This window comes from Xenopus tropicalis, chromosome 8 (assembly GCF_000004195.4).
Source record: "Xenopus tropicalis strain Nigerian chromosome 8, UCB_Xtro_10.0, whole genome shotgun sequence".
NCBI lineage: Eukaryota > Metazoa > Chordata > Amphibia > Anura > Pipidae > Xenopus > Xenopus tropicalis.
The window spans coordinates 38,033,545-38,050,620 of record NC_030684.2 but is presented as its reverse complement, the minus strand read 5'-3'; the positions used below and the strand labels follow the sequence as shown (position 1 = coordinate 38,050,620).

General features: G+C 42.3%; 1 long non-coding RNA gene across 5 annotated transcripts in view; it reads left to right on the top strand.

The window, feature by feature from the left end:
• Positions 1-15,194, top strand: part of LOC116406543 — a 52,262-nt gene extending 37,068 nt beyond the window's left edge. Inside the window, exons 2-5 of one of the 5 annotated variants that reach the window (XR_004219537.1) lie at positions 9,395-9,635; positions 12,114-12,164; positions 13,545-13,700; positions 15,038-15,194. This is a non-coding gene — a long non-coding RNA (uncharacterized LOC116406543). Of the gene's footprint in view, positions 1-1,434; positions 2,025-9,394; positions 9,636-12,113; positions 12,165-13,544; positions 13,701-15,037 lie in introns of those variants that run through there. The other 4 variants (XR_004219536.1, XR_004219539.1, XR_004219535.1 and 1 more) reach the window with 4 other exon arrangements.
• Positions 15,195-17,076: the final 1,882 nt, after the last annotated feature.

The window sequence follows — 17,076 nt, the reverse complement described above, 5'->3', positions numbered from 1 at the left end:
TACGCACAGGAGGAGGGCACCTGTGACTCGCAGGCACTGAACCTTTCAGTGTTTCTTCATTGCTAATTTGATCCATTCTCTCACTCTCTAACCTACTATATATTACCCCTGCAAAATGACACAATACCCAGAATAAAGACACATACACACAGTGGCTTGATGGTAAATCTGCGAATGTGCAGTTTTATTAATAATAATTAGAAACTTATAGATTGTATAGAAAATATGATTAATAATTATTAAAATTAATAGATTGGGCTGTCTATGAAGATTCTCATTCATCCAGGTCATGATATACAGTATCGAGTAGAATTAAGTCTAAAACAACTGGACTTTTCTGAGTTTTCTTGAAAACGTTTCACCACTCATCCGAGTGGCTTCTTCAGTTCAAATGACTGGTAGGGGAATTCCCCGGTATTTAAACTCTTGATGGTAGTAGAGTCACAGACATCCAATCACAATGGTTCCATTGAACTTGTTCAGTTAGGTGTTAGCTGAAACTGACAGGTATAAGAAGGTATGATCCAATCACAATGGTACCAAGATTCTCATTGATGAAGGTGTTAATCCTTCAAAGTACATGACTGGAAGTGTGAACTGTTGTGAAACTGCCGGGGTAAGGATGTCAACGCGCCATTGTATGTTGGTGACAAGCGGTGTCTCAGGCCCCCTCCTCTGTTCAGGGATGGTTTTTCCAGGTGGCATAAATGGCCTCTTTCCACACCTCTTTCAAACCATCTGTCCTCTCGGTCCAAAATATGCACGTTACTGTCCTCAAAAGAGTGACCTTTTTCCTTGAGGTGTAGATAGACCGCTGAGTGGACCCCACTTTGTGGGTTGGGGTGGGTGCTGCTGGACTGCTCGAAGAGAGAGGCCTCAGGGAGAGACGGGGGGCAGGAGTCCTGATTAATGAGAAGCCTTAAGCTAGACCAAACACCTTAGTGGGAATTGGGTAGGGGACTGCGAGAATCACCATGCTTTAGATATTGTAAGCCTAGCTCAGGGGTGGGCAAACTTTTTGGCTCAGGGGCCACATTGACTTACAGACAGGTCGGCGTTATGCCAAGGGCTGCTATCAGAAATCACATGGCCTCTCAGCTCCTCTCCAGCTTCCCACCCAGCATGCTCCAGCTCCACTCCACAGCATCCTTTAGCTCCCCCAGCATCCTTCAGCTCCCCCCCTCCAGCATTCTACAGCTCCACACCCCATCATCCTCCAACCTCTCCTCAAAATCCTCCCTCCAGCCCCTCCCATCTTCTCCCCCCAGCGACCTACGGCTCCCTGCTGCTCCATCCTCCAGTGGCCTGCTTCCTCCGTCCTTGACTGCTTCTGTCCCCGGCTCCCTGCTACATCCTTTTATACGGTTGCGCCCTGTGCGTGCTGACGTCGCACACACGGGCGCAACCAATCAGGGCCCGTCATTCTTTTAAGGGGGCCGGAGTCGGCGGGCCAGATTAAAAAGGCCAATGGGCTGGATGTGGCCCGTGGGCCGTAGTTTGCCTACCCCTGGCCTAGCTCCTGTCTTAGCACACTAAAGATATGGGAGACCATCATGGTATTTAGTTATTTAGTATGAGCAAGCCTGTGCTCCATTTTCACTCAGAGAAAAGGGATCCAAGTTAGTTTATATTCCATGGGAGGCAATCGCTGAATTTTCTAGAACAGTATGGCTAAATGCCCATTGTAAGATTACCCTGTGAAGGAGCTGACACTCCATTGTATATTTGATGAGATTGAATGATCTATCAGTGATAGATGCTGCATAATGTGATATCAGTGTTCAGTCTAATAAGTGACATACCTTCTTTTTCTTTTCTTTTTCAATAATTGTTTTGTTTAAGAACCCCTGGCACCCAAGATTTCCTCTGAAATTGTAAGTGATTGAATTTAACCTAAAGACCCTCTACCTTCACTATGCCTATAAGGGCCCAGCTGCAAGAGAGAAAGAGAATGAGGCATTGAGAGCAAGAGGAGTTCTACATCTACATCATACTGGAAGTTACCATAACGTTGAATATGACATGTAAGTTGTTATCTATGTCTTTCTACAGGGTAACATCTTAGTGAGGATCAATTGCCTTGCGTAGATGTCTATATATGGAACATCTTGTTTTAGCAGGTAGAATATAAAAGCAAACTGCTCCCGTATTTGTTAAATCCCTAAAGTTATTTACAGCATTTCTGCTATTCAGAAAATGTTTTGGGGAATTTAATGCTTATGAAGACATTGTATTCCCACATATTACCTTCAGAACATTCAGCAGTCAAGTTGTACAATAAGTGTAATTTATTGTAGAAAAGGCTGCTACATTGCAGTCTATAGACAACTTCCGTAGTGCTGGTTGGAGCAACCACATTGGCATAGGTACTGTGACTCAACATCCGGTACTGTGAAGAACCGCTCCTTCACTTTTGGACTGGTCGAGGTAGCAGGTTAGGAAAATATATAAATTAGTATTAGTTGTAGCTAAAGGTCCATGGGTCCCATTAAAGGGGCGGTTCATCATAAAGTTAACTTTAAATATGTTATAGAATTGCCTATTCCAAGTTTCTTTTCAATTGGCCTTCATTTTTTATTTCTTACAGTTATTGATCTATTTGCCTTTTTCTTCTAACTCTTTCCAGCTTTCAAATGGGGTGTTGACCAGCTGCTAGAAACACACTATTGTGCCAGTGCTCGGTCTAACCCACAATCTGGAGTTGACCAGCTGCTATAAACGATAAAAAGCCATTAATTATACACAAACAGAAAGAAAGTTTGCCAGCGCTTAGTTTGCCTTTAAAAATAATTTTTACAAAAAATGAGCTAAAGGGAGGTGCAATAGGTCTTAATACTCAGTCACATTGTTTTCTGGGGGACTTTATTTTAATTGCATCACAAACTCAAAATCATTAGACAGTGTAGGACTCACGTACAATGAGGGGCCTTGACGTGGCACGTGAGCTTACATATTTTGGCCAAAGTGTGGTACTAACACCTCATTTTTTGTAAAAATTATTTTAAAGGCAAACTAAGCGCTGGCAAACTTTCTTTCTCTTTGTGTATAATTAATGGCTTTTTATCGTTTATAGCAGCTGGTCAACTCCAGATTGTGGGTTAGACCGAGCGCTGGCACAATAGTGTGTTTCTAGCAGCTGGTCAACACTACAGTGTGGGTTAGACCGAGCGCTGGCGATTTCTTTCTGTGTTTTGTGTACAAATTGTAGCCAAATTTAGCTTCTATCTGCTATGTAGCCTTTAAACCAATGAATCACTTTCATGTGTGTGCTAATGAGCTGGGGCTTAAAAGTTCCCTGCTTTCCCACTAGAGCCTTTTTGAGCTAAAAGGTAGGTGCAATAGGTCTTAATACTCAGTCACATTGTTTTCTGGGGGACTTTATTTTAATTGCATCACAAACTCAAAGTCATTAGACAGTGTAGGACTCACGTACAATGAGGGGCCTTGACGTGGCATGTGAGCTTACATATTTTGGCCAAAGTGTGGTACTAACACCTCATTTTTTTGTAAAAATTATTTTTAAAGGCAAACTAAGCCACTGGCAAACTTTCTTTCTCTTTCAAATGGGGGTCCCTGACCCCGGCAGTCAAAAAAACGATTGCTCTGTGAGGCTAAAGTTTTATTTTTATTGTTATTTTTTATAACTTGTTTTTCTATTCAGGTCCTCTCCTATTCATTTACCATCCTCTCATTCCAACTGCTCCCTAGTTGCTAAGGTAATTTGGACCCTAGCAACCAGATAGCTGCTGAAACTCCAATCTGCAGAGCTGCTAAACAGAATAATACTTTGTACATCATACTAAGAGTTAGAGGTTAATGGTGAAAAACCCCTTTTAAAGGACCTCCAGTTTACTAGTTTTATTTATACCTGTTTTATTCAGCCACAACCTTCAACCTCTGCATGTAATATAATTAGAAGGCAAATGTATTACAACAGATTTTGGTACTATAGGTACAATATTTATATATATATATATATATATATATATATATATCTTGCTAATTAAATGCTTTATAAGTGTATTTATACTGACCATGTGGCACTGGCAGCCAATGGGAATTCACTATTGGCCACCAAAGGTTGCTTGTGGCCAAGGTATTTAATAGTGACAGAATGTGTTTTTGGTATAACAGAGACCTGCTGAGATATATGGGTGTATTTAGCCATAGATTTTCAATAGGGGGCCATACATCCACTGTAAATGGAATTATTTTGTTGATTGCTTGATTGACAGGGATCGAAATCTGTATTATTTATGTATGCAGTGCTGCTGGGATTTTCTGGTTCAGTGACTTAGACCCATAGAGCTAAGCGTAGAGATATCAGATGAGTATAGATGGAGCCTTTCTTTCCAACATATAGTGCCAGGCCATGGTCTACTGATGCCGGAGGCCCAGTGCGCAGCATTCCCATGCCCCCCTTACCGTGCAGAATTGGGATTGCAAAACCTGTCCTACACCCTGCTTCTATACCCTCCGATAGTTATGTCACTATAATTAGGTTTCTGATTATATTGATGTGACATCCCACTCTGTGAGAGAACAGTCCTGGACTGACCTAGGCAGGCTTGGACTGGAAAACTGCCAGGATAGGGGAGAAGTTACAGGCAATACAATGGGTACCTGCTGAAGACATGAGCATTCTCTACCAAACATGGAAGCATTTGACAAATCCTAAGAAGATTTCCTATTCTATTTCATTGCTTGGTTAATGCAAAATCCGCATCTTCTCATCTACCCAATGAATATCATCTGCATTACATTTCCTTTGAGGGGGCACCTGATAACCCAGGCATACAGCCTTCATGCCATGAATGGGAATGGTGGAGGATGCCAAGAGTGACCATTATAAACACTGTCTTCAGCCTGTTAGGCCAGTGTGAGAATGCTTGGTAGAGCAACCAATACGCACAGGAGGAGGGCACCTGTGACTCGCAGGCACTGAACCTTTCAGTGTTTCTTCATTGCTAATTTGATCCATTCTCTCACTCTCTAACCTACTATATATTACCCCTGCAAAATGACACAATACCCAGAATAAAGACACATACACACAGTGGCTTGATGGTAAATCTGCGAATGTGCAGTTTTATTAATAATAATTAGAAACTTATAGATTGTATAGAAAATATGATTAATAATTATTAAAATTAATAGATTGGGCTGTCTATGAAGATTCTCATTCATCCAGGTCATGATATACAGTATCGAGTAGAATTAAGTCTAAAACAACTGGACTTTTCTGAGTTTTTCTTGAAAACGTTTCACCACTCATCCGAGTGGCTTCTTCAACGCGCCATTGTATGTTGGTGACAAGCGGTGTCTCAGGCCCCCTCCTCTGTTCAGGGATGGTTTTTCCAGGTTGGCATAAATGGCCTCTTTCACACCTCTTTCAAACCATCTGTCCTCTCGGTCCAAAATATGCACGTTACTGTCCTCAAAAGAGTGACCTTTTTCCTTGAGGTGTAGATAGACCGCTGAGTCTTGTCCTGAGGAGTTTGCCCGCCTATGTTGGGCCATTCTCTTACAGAGAGGTTGTTTTGTCTCCCCAATGTATAAGTCTGAGCACTCTTCACTACACTGGACAGCATAGACCACATTACTTTTCATGTGCTTGGGTGTTGGGTCTTTCGGGTGCACCAGCTTCTGTCTCAGGGTGTTGCTGGGTTTGAAAAACACAGGAATGCGATGTTTGTTGAAATTTCTGATGTTCCAGCAACATATGGAATGACTATGTTGTTTCGCCTGCTGTGTTCCTCCCTTCTGTTTGTAGGTCTGTTCTTTCTGTTGGTCTTTGATTTGGTTTTGATGAAGGCCCAGTCTGGGTACCCACAAGTTTTCAGAGCTCCTTTTAGATGTTTATATTCTTTCTCCTTGGCCTCTGCCAAGGGAACAACACCAAGTCATTGGTTCAGATATGTGGATGACACCTGGGTCAAAATTAAAGAACGCGAGGTTCCAGCCTTCACCAAACACATAAACTCGGTGGACAAAAACATCACGTTCACAAGGGAAGATGTGAAAGACAGCAAACTGGCTTTTTTGGACTGTGCTATAGTTATCAAAGAGGGGAGGGACCTGGATATTGAAGTATACAGGAAACCCACCCACACAGACCAGTACTTGCTGTTTGATTCCCACCACCCTTTGGAACATAAACTGGGTGTAATTAGGACTCTACATCATCGGGCTGAAACTGTGGCATCCAATGCAGAGGCCAAGGAGAAAGAATATAAACATCTAAAAGGAGCTCTGAAAACTTGTGGGTACCCAGACTGGGCCTTCATCAAAACCAAATCAAAGACCAACAGAAAGACCAGACCTACAAACAGAAGGGAGGAACACAGCAGGCGAAACAACATAGTCATTCCATATGTTGCTGGAACATCAGAAAAACTTAGGAGAATTTTCAACAAACATCGCATTCCTGTGTTTTTCAAACCCAGCAACACCCTGAGACAGAAGCTGGTGCACCCGAAAGACCCAACACCCAAGCACATGAAAAGTAATGTGGTCTATGCTGTCCAGTGTAGTGAAGAGTGCTCAGACTTATACATTGGGGAGACAAAACAACCTCTCTGTAAGAGAATGGCCCAACATAGGCGGGCAAACTCCTCAGGACAAGACTCAGCGGTCTATCTACACCTCAAGGAAAAAGGTCACTCTTTTGAGGACAGTAACGTGCATATTTTGGACCGAGAGGACAGATGGTTTGAAAGAGGTGTGAAAGAGGCCGTTTATGCCAACCTGGAAAAACCATCCCTGAACAGAGGAGGGGGCCTGAGACACCGCTTGTCACCAACATACAATGGCGCGTTGACATCCTTACCCCGGCAGTTTCACAACAGTTCACACTTCCAGTCATGTACTTTGAAGGATTAACACCTTCATCAATGAGAATCTTGGTACCATTGTGATTGGATCATACCTTCTTACACCTGTCAGTTTCAGCTAACACCTAACTGAACAAGTTCAATGGAACCATTGTGATTGGATGTCTGTGACTCTACTACCATCAAGAGTTTAAATACCGGGGAATTCCCTACCAGTCATTTGAACTGAAGAAGCCACTCGGATGAGTGGTGAAACGTTTTCAAGAAAAACTCAGAAAAGTCCAGTTGTTTTAGACTTAATTCTACTCGATACTGTATATCATGACCTGGATGAATGAGAATAGATTGGGCTATTTTGATTCTGAGGAAGGCAAAAACCTCTGGAAGCTTGGGCCAATCTGCTTCATTAGAGGGAAAAATTCCTTCCTGACTCCTTAACGGCAATCGGATTTCTCCCAGGATCAAATGCGCCCTATTAAACCAAGGGTAGGGGAAACAGTAAGCAATATGGAAGCATACACACGAGCACCATTTAGCTGCAAGGTGAATCCTGCATTTCCTTCCAAGCAGCCTGCAGACCCCGGCTTCTGCAGTTTGATGGATGGAATGAAAAGAAATTCAGGACTGACCGAGTTTGCTTAAGGGTGCTTTTGTTTATGGTGCCATATTGGGTTGAAAGAGAAGGTAACGTGGGTGTAACAGGGGTGAGTGTAAGGGGGGGCGCTACTGGTGCTATTGTAGTGAAAGGAAAGGGAGGCAGTGGTGGTGAGGGAAAGGGATATGGCAGCATACACATGATTGCCATTAAGCTGCTGGGTTAAGGCTACATTCCCTCGCTGCAGACCCCGGCTTCTGCAGTCTGATGGATGGAGCAAAAAGGAATGTCTACCGTGTAGCTTAAGGGTGATCCTGTTTATGGTGCCATATTGGGTTGAAAGAGAAGGTAACGTGGGTGTAACAGGGGTGAGTGTAAGGGGGGCGCTACTGGTGCTATTGTAGTGAAAGGAAAGGGAGGCAGTGGTGGTGAGGGAAAGGGATATGGCAGCATACACATGATTGCCATTAAGCTGCTGGGTTAAGGCTACATTCCCTCGCTGCAGACCCCGGCTTCTGCAGTTTGATGGATGGAGTGAATAGGAGAGTCTACCGTGTAGCTTAAGGGTGATCCTGTTTATGGTGCCATATTGGAATGAAAGAGGTGATAACTCATATATAATTAATCTATTATTAACTAATAACGGTGGAACTGGGGTAAATGTAACATATGTAATAACATAAAAATTGCAAAGCTGGTGAAACTATAAAGGGAGAGACTGCTGGTTGTATTACAGTGAAAAGAGAGGGAGGCAAAAAGAGTGACGTGACCGCATAACAAAAATGCTTTTAAGCTGCTAGGTGAATGCTGCATTCCCTTCCATTCCATTGAACCCAGGCAGCCTGCAGACCCCGGCTTCTGCAGTCTGATGGATGGAGTGAGAAGGAATGCAGGGTCTACCCTGCATGTGGCTTAAGAAGTGTTCCTGTTTATGGTGGCAGATTTTGGTTGAAACAGGAGGTACTGGTGGTGGAACTGCGGAAGGTGGCAGGTGAGACATCACTGGTGGAACTGCAGTGAGTGTAAGAGGAGACACTGCTGCAGAGGAAGGAAAAAGAGGCAGTTTTTTAAAGAAACCAAGATATGGCAGCATGCACATGAGTGCCATTAAGCTGCTGCATTCCCTTCCATTCCATTGGACCCCAGGAAGCCTGCAGACCCCGGCTTCTGCAGTCTGATGGATGGAGTGAAAAGGAATGCAGGGTCTAACGAATGCTTGAGGGCGCTTCTGTGTATGATTCCATATCTGTTTGAAAGAAGAGGTCCTGCTGGTGGTGGCAGGGGGGCATCGTTGGTAGGAATGCGGTGGTTGTCAGAGGAGGCACCGCTGGTGAAAGTGCATGGGAGCACTACTGGTGGTATTGCTGTGTAATTAGGGGAGCACGGATGGTGGAATTACAGCAGATGTAAGTTGAGGCACTGTGCTGGTTGAACAGAGTTGGATGAAAGGACTGGTGGAAATATGGTGGATAGAAGGAGATGCACTTGATGGTTTTACCTGAACACCTGAAGCTTGAGGAAGGGTCATTGCTGATAGAACTGCATTTACTTAAACAGGTGATACCTGAATGGTGGTACTGCAGTATTTGGTACTTTGGAAACTGCTGATGGAGCTGTTGGTAGGTGCCATTTCTAAACGCTTCTGAGACCAGCCTACAAAAGCCAAACAATAAACTTAGAATTAAATCCACACATTTTTAAGTGATATTCCTGTAGATATTCTATAGCACTTAGGGGATGCACTCCTTATTGGTTACCTTGTTATGTTAACAAGTTTTTTTATTGTGCAGGATTTTTTTGTGATTATTTTTCATGCATCAGAGCAATCATCTCAGAGGTCACCTTAGTATTCCCATAGAATCCCCAATGTGCCTGATTCCCATAACCAGCTCTGATCAGTTCCCTTGCACCTTTAACGTGCTAGGCATTTTTTCTTCTGATTTGTGCTACTTGTCTTTTAACTCAGGCCCTTTCTTACCTATTATCCCATTAGGACCTAAAATGCTGAATAGTCGAAGTCCTGAAAGGCTTCTTCGATGTTATCTGCCATTTCAGCACAAGGTCCTTTGGGCAGCGTTAGATTGGCTGGCAGCTTGGTGTACTTCTCATCAAAGTAGCTGACATCCTCCGGTCCGTTGAGGCTGGGTACGAACGGGGCTGTTGCCTTCCCATCAATGATGTCATCCCAGGCTGTGTTCTGCAAACAGGTACCATAAAAATGCTTGTTATTTAAAGTTCTTCAGAAAATGGCACCTTACGGCCATTTTTAGAAGCTGAGATAGGTATCCAGGGGTATTCCCAGAAGATATTAGAATTATTATGACAATAGAGACAGAGAAACTTACATTAAAGAATGGATGATGAGCTACATCCTCTGCATCATCCTGGGTAGAACCCAGTCGCTCCTCTGGATTCTTCATCAAGAGCTACAAGAACAGAAAATGGCAGTTACATGTACAGAAGCATCGGGGAGACTCAAGAGTTTAAATTATAAAGTGGTCGCTGAGCTAAAGAGCTGGTTGTAATAAACAGATAGCTCAGTGCTACTTACCTGTGATATAAAGCTCAGTGCTTGTGGTTCCAGGGAGTCGGGATAGTGTGGTTCATCCTCCTCAATCCACTCATACATGAAATCTATGTCCTTTCCGGTGAAGGGTCTCTGCATTGTATAATAAGAATGTATTAGGGGACCAGGATTATTAAAAAGAGAGAGTGCTTTATGAGGTTAGATAAATAACAGTAGATCTATTTATTTCTGTATTACCTCCCTCTATAACTGACCAGTGGCAATTTCTACTTACTGTTCCAAGGAGCATTTCATACACGATGACTCCAAGAGCCCACCAGTCGACAGCTCTTGTGTATTGCTCCTCCTTCACGAGCTCTGGTGCCATGTAAGCTGGAGTGCCAAGTATGGTGCCTGTTCTGTCTCCATATCCAATGCCTTAAAAAAAAGCCAAATTGTAAGTGATATTTATTGAGGCATTATTGCCAGTGTAAACCGTAAATTAGTCCACTTTGTGCTGGATAATTATACAAGGCCCTCTTACCTGTTTTGCCCATGCCAAAATCTGCGATTTTTAAATAGCCAGCTTGATCTATGAGTATATTTCCTGGCTTTAAATCTCTGCATTTAAACAAAATGGAAATATTATAATTACACATTAAAACTGCTGCCAGACAATTCTGCCTCTTGTTCTATTTCCTTCCCATATCCTTCTAAATAGTGACTTTGAATCTGTAGCTGTCCTGCTGCTAAACTGCAACAGCTACAAAACTCCAGGTTGTACTTGCCACTTAGGGTAAAGACACACGGAGCTACTAGTAGCAGCTACTTTTTCATGGCTATTAAACGCTAAAAAAAAATTCTCTGCCATGGACAATAATAAGAATCGGTAAATGATCAGTATTGTCTATTTTAGTAGCTGCTTCAAGTAGCTGCTCCATGTGTCTTCACCCTAAAGGTACCTAGCTCTTTATAAACTCTTACCTGTGTATGACATCTTTGGTATGGATCGCAGACAGGCCTAGGGTAATACAGGCAGAGTAGAACCTGCAAGCATAAGGAAAGTACATTTGATCATTATATGCTGCCTTCATATAGGAAACTCACTATTTAGTGTAGCGTAACTGCCAGTTCTCTCATCCTCCCCTATTCTTCAGTCTCCTGTAACTCTGGGACTGTATGGATAAAAGCCCAAATATTCACCTAATTTATACTTACGTAGCTTTCTCCAGATCGAAGTGCCCACAGCTCTCCAGGTGCGTTCTTAAAGTCCCTCCTGCAACAAACTCCATTATAAAAAACAGATGATATTTGCTTTTAAATGTGGCATATAAATCCACTAAAAACCTGTCCGGATTCACCAACTGCCCAATCTGCTTTTCGGCTAAGATGCTGAAAGATGAAAGAGAAAATATGTCCAATATAAGTAAAATATAATGATAACAAAAGCAACTGAATGGAAGGAAGGCAAGTGAAGAGATAAGTGTATAAAATGAAAAAGACTGACAGACAGAATGTGACTGCCAATTAACAGCTTAGGCCTATCAGATTATGCAATTATTCCCCATGCATTTACCGTTGTATGTCCTCTTCGTTGTCGATGTTGTCCTTCTTGAGCACCTTCAGGGCACAGATTATATTTGCCGGAAGGTACTCAACAAGTAGAACCTGGCACAAGAGAGTGAGTTTAGTGACACTGAATGTTCCCTTGTATATATTGCCAAATTCTAATTAGAGACTTAATGACTTACTTTGCCAAAGCTTCCTCTGCCTAGAACTTGAATGCGACGAAAATCTGTTGCATTAAAACTGCAGAACTGCAGCTCTCTGGAAAGGAAGAAACAGAAATTGTTTCTTATGCAACATAGTATATATATATATATATATATATATATAGTATATATATTTCCAGTATTGAGGTTTTGTCTTACTGAGTGCTTTGGGTCTCCTCTAATGGCTCCTCTGCCTGGCAATCCCTCTGAGTTGGACTATAATCACCAGGGTGAGGGCCCTGTGATGTTCCCGAGGAGTCTCCTTCATGCACTTGCACGTCGCTATTGGGATAAAGTAATTGTGGTAAAAGATCATTATAATGCAAATGTACAGTTAATAATAGAAAGCAAGCTAACCTGCGGCCTTGCCTATAAAGAGTGATCTTACCTGTCTTCCTCTTTCTCAGGCTGCTGTTGTTCCACATTGGCCTCTTCGTCATCCTCCTCATCTTCTGCAGGTAAGTCACTATAAGTATAATACAGGTTAATATCCATTCTTAATCCCTTGCTTAGTTATTGATTACCTGTAAACTATCCTATTTCCCTCAGCTGATTCATTCTCCATAATCCCCAATACTGTAGCACCCCCGCCATATCTCATAGAGGGCACAGTATTATAGGGGCCCTCTATAATATTGTGTATAATGGAATCTCCCAGCTAAATGCATGTTCATATTACCATTTGTCCTCTTCTGCATCTTCATTTTCCTCTGCAGGTACTTCACTTTAATTGGAAGAATAACACAGTTATTGTTAAGATTGTATTGCTCTTATTTGAAAGAATAGGGCAGGGATTTAATCTGGCCTCTGAGAAACTCCAATAAATCCTTACCTGTCAGGTGGAACTTGGGGCTGCTCTGTCTCTGGCCCCGGTTCTTCAGCAGAATCATCAGGATGGTGCTGCAAACAAAAAGGATCACAAGGATAAGATAAGGGGAAATGTTTGTGCTCTGCCCAAGACATAAATGTAATGTCAATGTAATGTACTCACTTGGGAAGAGTCACTGGCGGTGTCTGAAATGACTGGAACCTCAGGCCCAGTGACCTTCTCTGCTGGGAAAACTACATCGATGTCATTTGTAGTCTCAGTCGTCTCCAGTACAGCATCTGAAACTATGGAAAACAAGTATGATAGACATAAGGAGTTTCAAATACATACATATTATTAAATCTGAGGATGTGAAGGAGGACAATTTGAAATGCCCATGGTTCTCTTCACATTGTACAATTGTACCTGGTTAAGGCTTAAGGGCTGTTTCTTGATTTTTATGACTTTTGATTTCAAATATACATGCAAATGCTTCTAAGTCAATGCAAAGTAATCTATAATCTAAGTGTGATGCCCATGAAGTTGTAGTGGGTGTGCTGTTATGGTTCCACGCAGTTTCCACATATAATGAAAATAGGAAAGGAAAGAGGCCAGAGATAGTTGTAGCTCACCTCGAGTGTTCTCTGCTTCCTTCCGAGCTATCTCCTGAGTGAGCTTGAGGAGAGAGGAGTAAAGGGCTTTCACCTTTTCCTCACTGCTCTTCCTCAGCTCCTTCACCTGGGCTTTGGTCTTTCTGTTCTTGGTGGCCCGGTACAGCTTTTCCGCCCCTGCTGCTACACGCATCTCCTTCTGAATGGTGCTTACCAGCTGATGTTTCATAGCTAAAAGCTCAGAATAATCAAAACACTGATTGGTGTCCTCAGCCTATAGAGAATGGAAAAAATTAAGCGCTTGAAATCAGCTCAAACTTAAGTGAATGTTAAACTAATAAACATGTGAAGAACAGCAAAAAAATACAACAGCTATTTGACTAAATATTTATTATAAGCGGAGGAATTTCTTTTTGCAGTGACAGTTCCCCTTTGTATCTGGCGGCAAGGCCTCACCCTCAGGCAGGAAACAATGGCTTTATATTTCCATCAGCCTTACCTCAGTGTTTTGCTGCTGGTGCAAGATGTTACACAGCTTGGCACCCATCTTGAATCTCCTGTATCAGGAAAGAAAGGTTGGTATTAGTCACTGCTTTATTGGAGATAAAAAAAAAACTACAAGCTCAAGTGGTAACTAGAAAGGGAAGTTTGAGAACAAACTTCATGTTGGGTTGAAAAACATGAAATCACTGAATGAAATCTGATCTGTTGTTTGCTCGGCCCACTTTTTCTAACCTTGGACCACAGTTAAATAGTAAAAATCACTGTGCAAGATTTGGGTACCCTGTAGTGTATGAATGGCAGCAATTTAAATTTCCCCACTGAAAGTCAACGAAAGACATCTGATTGGCGGTTGGTGGCTCCGCCCATTTTTTTCTAACCTGGAACTGGAGTTACCCAGTGATTAACTCTGCAAAGTTTAGGGACCCTAGGATTAATAATTAAAGAACGGCAGCACTTTAAATTTAAACCAATAAAAGTCAATAGGTAAATTGTGGTTGGTGGGTGTGCCCACTTTTTCTAACCTTGAGTCGAAGTCACCCAGTGACAAACAGTGGGCACCCTGGCATAAATAGTGTGAGAATGGCACCATTTTAAATTTAAACAAAAAAAAATTCAATATGTGAAGTCTGAGTGGCTGTTATTGTCTCCGCCCACTTTAAAAAAAAAATTGGGGGGCACTAAGAAGATGAAAAAAAAGCAGAAGAATTAGCTGAAGTCGAAGACCAGTCTGTGGGGTTTTTCAACCCACCACAATGACATTATCAGACTTTAAACCAGGACTATTCATATCAGCCAATCATTTCTTACAACTTTCAATGCCAATGGTGGAAATGCATGTTTAAACATTATACAGTTACAGCAATTGCCAATACATGTTATTGTATGAGCCCTTCAGTAAATTACCTTGGGGCAGTGCCGCTATTTCTAATGCTCAGTGATACTGCAGGCAACAGAAGCACTGCCAGCCATTGGGGTCATTTAGTTATATCCAACTCAGTGCTCAATTAGGCACAGTTTCATTCTTTAGCTGCAGTGAAACTACAACTTGCACCATCGTCTGCCCCCAAATGCTCACACTTTTGGCACTATGGCTTGTATCGTTGCTAAGGATGCCAAAGTGGCAACAAGATGTTTTCTCAAAAATTGCTGGTTAAGAATATATTAACAAAAGTTAAAAAGCTGCTTATCATAGGACATTCTAGGTGAACTACACCTTTATGAATCACTGCCCTAATATAACTTTTTTCCAGCATATTTATTCTATAAATGTTTCTTTAATTTTAAAGGTGAAGTTCGTGCTTAAATTACATTTTATTCTCTGTGGTGGTTGTTGGAACACTTCTGTCTGTATGATATGAAAAGTACAGTTTAAGCTTGATGAGAATTGTTTTGTTCTTTCTGCTTCCAGATTAGATCTGGTTAAACTGTCTATGGAAGATAAAGGCAAAGGATCACAGGTGCATGATGGGAAAGAGACAGCTTCCCACATTTGAATCCTGAGTGAGAAGGAGCCATGTGAGCGAGGGTTTGATGCTCGGGCCGTGCAGCACTGTATCTGCAGCAGAGGGAGGAGTTCAGTGCAACACAGAGGAACACCCCTTGCGCCTTGGTACCTCACTCATCAGAACCAGTGAAGTTATTTACTTAAACATTTTACTCACATAGTGTGACCTTCCTTAATGTCCCTTTCCATGGGATGTTGGGAATTGTAACTCAACAGATGAGCCCATTTTAATTTTTTTCTAATTTCAATTTACCTTTCCATATTGTAATTCTTCCCCCCTACATGGCCAATTGGTGTTAGTTGGTAAACCCCTGGAACTGTAGCAGTGTTGCACTGTGCGCCCAAATCTTACTCCGGGGTCTCTAAGCCCCTAGCTTACAAATCTACAGGTAGGAATTATGAATAATAGCTGGCGCTAAAGAAATAATGAACAGCTTGGTACATCCAAGAGGGAAAGATAACCTTACTCAGATTATAGAGGGGAAAATGCAGGACCAGTACCTTTGTCCAGAGGACCCCAAATGGGAAGATGAAAATATCCTCTGGGCAGGGAATCACTCGAGTCTTCTCTTTCCTTTGCTGTTCTTCTCCCTTTGGTATCGCCGATATCGTTGTTATTCACCAAAGTCGCTTGCAATACTTACCGCTATGGGAAGAAAATAAAGGATTGTGAGCATGAGAATATTAGGGGCAGTGGACCCTGCCGCCTCTGGAACCCCAGGAGAGTAGGGAGCCCATTGGAACCAGACTGATAAGCAATATCAATACAAAGTTGCAAAACTGCTCCTGTTTTAAATTTGGGGGCCTTAAAATGAAGAATAGTACAGATCCCATAATGCACTGTGAGGTTTTCAATCTTTTTCAGACTATAATTAGAAGAAAATGAGCCTGACAGCTCGTGTGTGTGTGCTATTTAGCTAACAAACATGATGGTCATCCAGGATGCAGACTTTCCTCACTGGCTCTTGTAAAGGGCCTTTATCTCCCATGATGCACTCCGATGTCAGGCATAAGAGGTAGTTAGCATTGGTTTGCCTCTAATGTCAGAGCTGGCTTATGACAAGACTGCAGATCCCATTGTGCACTGAGAGCAGGGATCATCTCAATATCCTCAAAGAACCTGCTTCTCCCTGCACATACCCAACATGTCTGCTCCCCATAACCTGCTCTACTCTGATTAGTGCCCCTGCACCCATAACACAAGGGATCCTAACACTTTAGCATTTATTCTACTAACTGTACTAACTCTTCCTTATCCATCATCCACTCTAGTGCTAAGGCTACTGACCGTTGCTAGGATGAGTGGGACCCTAGCGTCCAAATGACAGTTGGCAGTTACAGCTAAAGAGAGGTAGATTAAATGGCCTAAGAGTTTAAAAGCAGCAGTAAGCAAACACAAAATACGCAATGTTTTAGAACTTCAACTGAGCCACAGGGGACGCTGGGAAAAGTAGTACAGCTATAGCTAGAGAAGCAGAGGTTTAGGGTCAATGAGACCGTGATTATGATTTTCTACTGCATTTTTGTTCTGCAGCTCTGCACATTAAATTGAAATGGGCTTTTTTTGAGGTGTCACTCCTGCTACCATTGGTATACCCCATAATTAATATATAAACACACTGATAATTTCCAGCAGTTTCATGATTAACATCTCCCCAAACAAGAGCAAGCAATGGGTTCGATTTTGGGGGCTTTGGTGCCAGGGAGCAGTTTTGGGATCTTTGACTCCACTGCCCAAGCTACAATAAAAGCTACTATAAAAAAGTTGCCTAAAATGTACCCCCTTCCTTTTTGTCAGGCAAATATTATTGGTTAAGATGACAGACATTTCCAACGGACAACATTAAGACAAGCATCTCCCTAGGCAATACCAATAGGAGGCAAAGGGGTGGCAATTTGGGGGAGTGTGACCCCACTAATAAAGCTACTATAAATCATGGGTG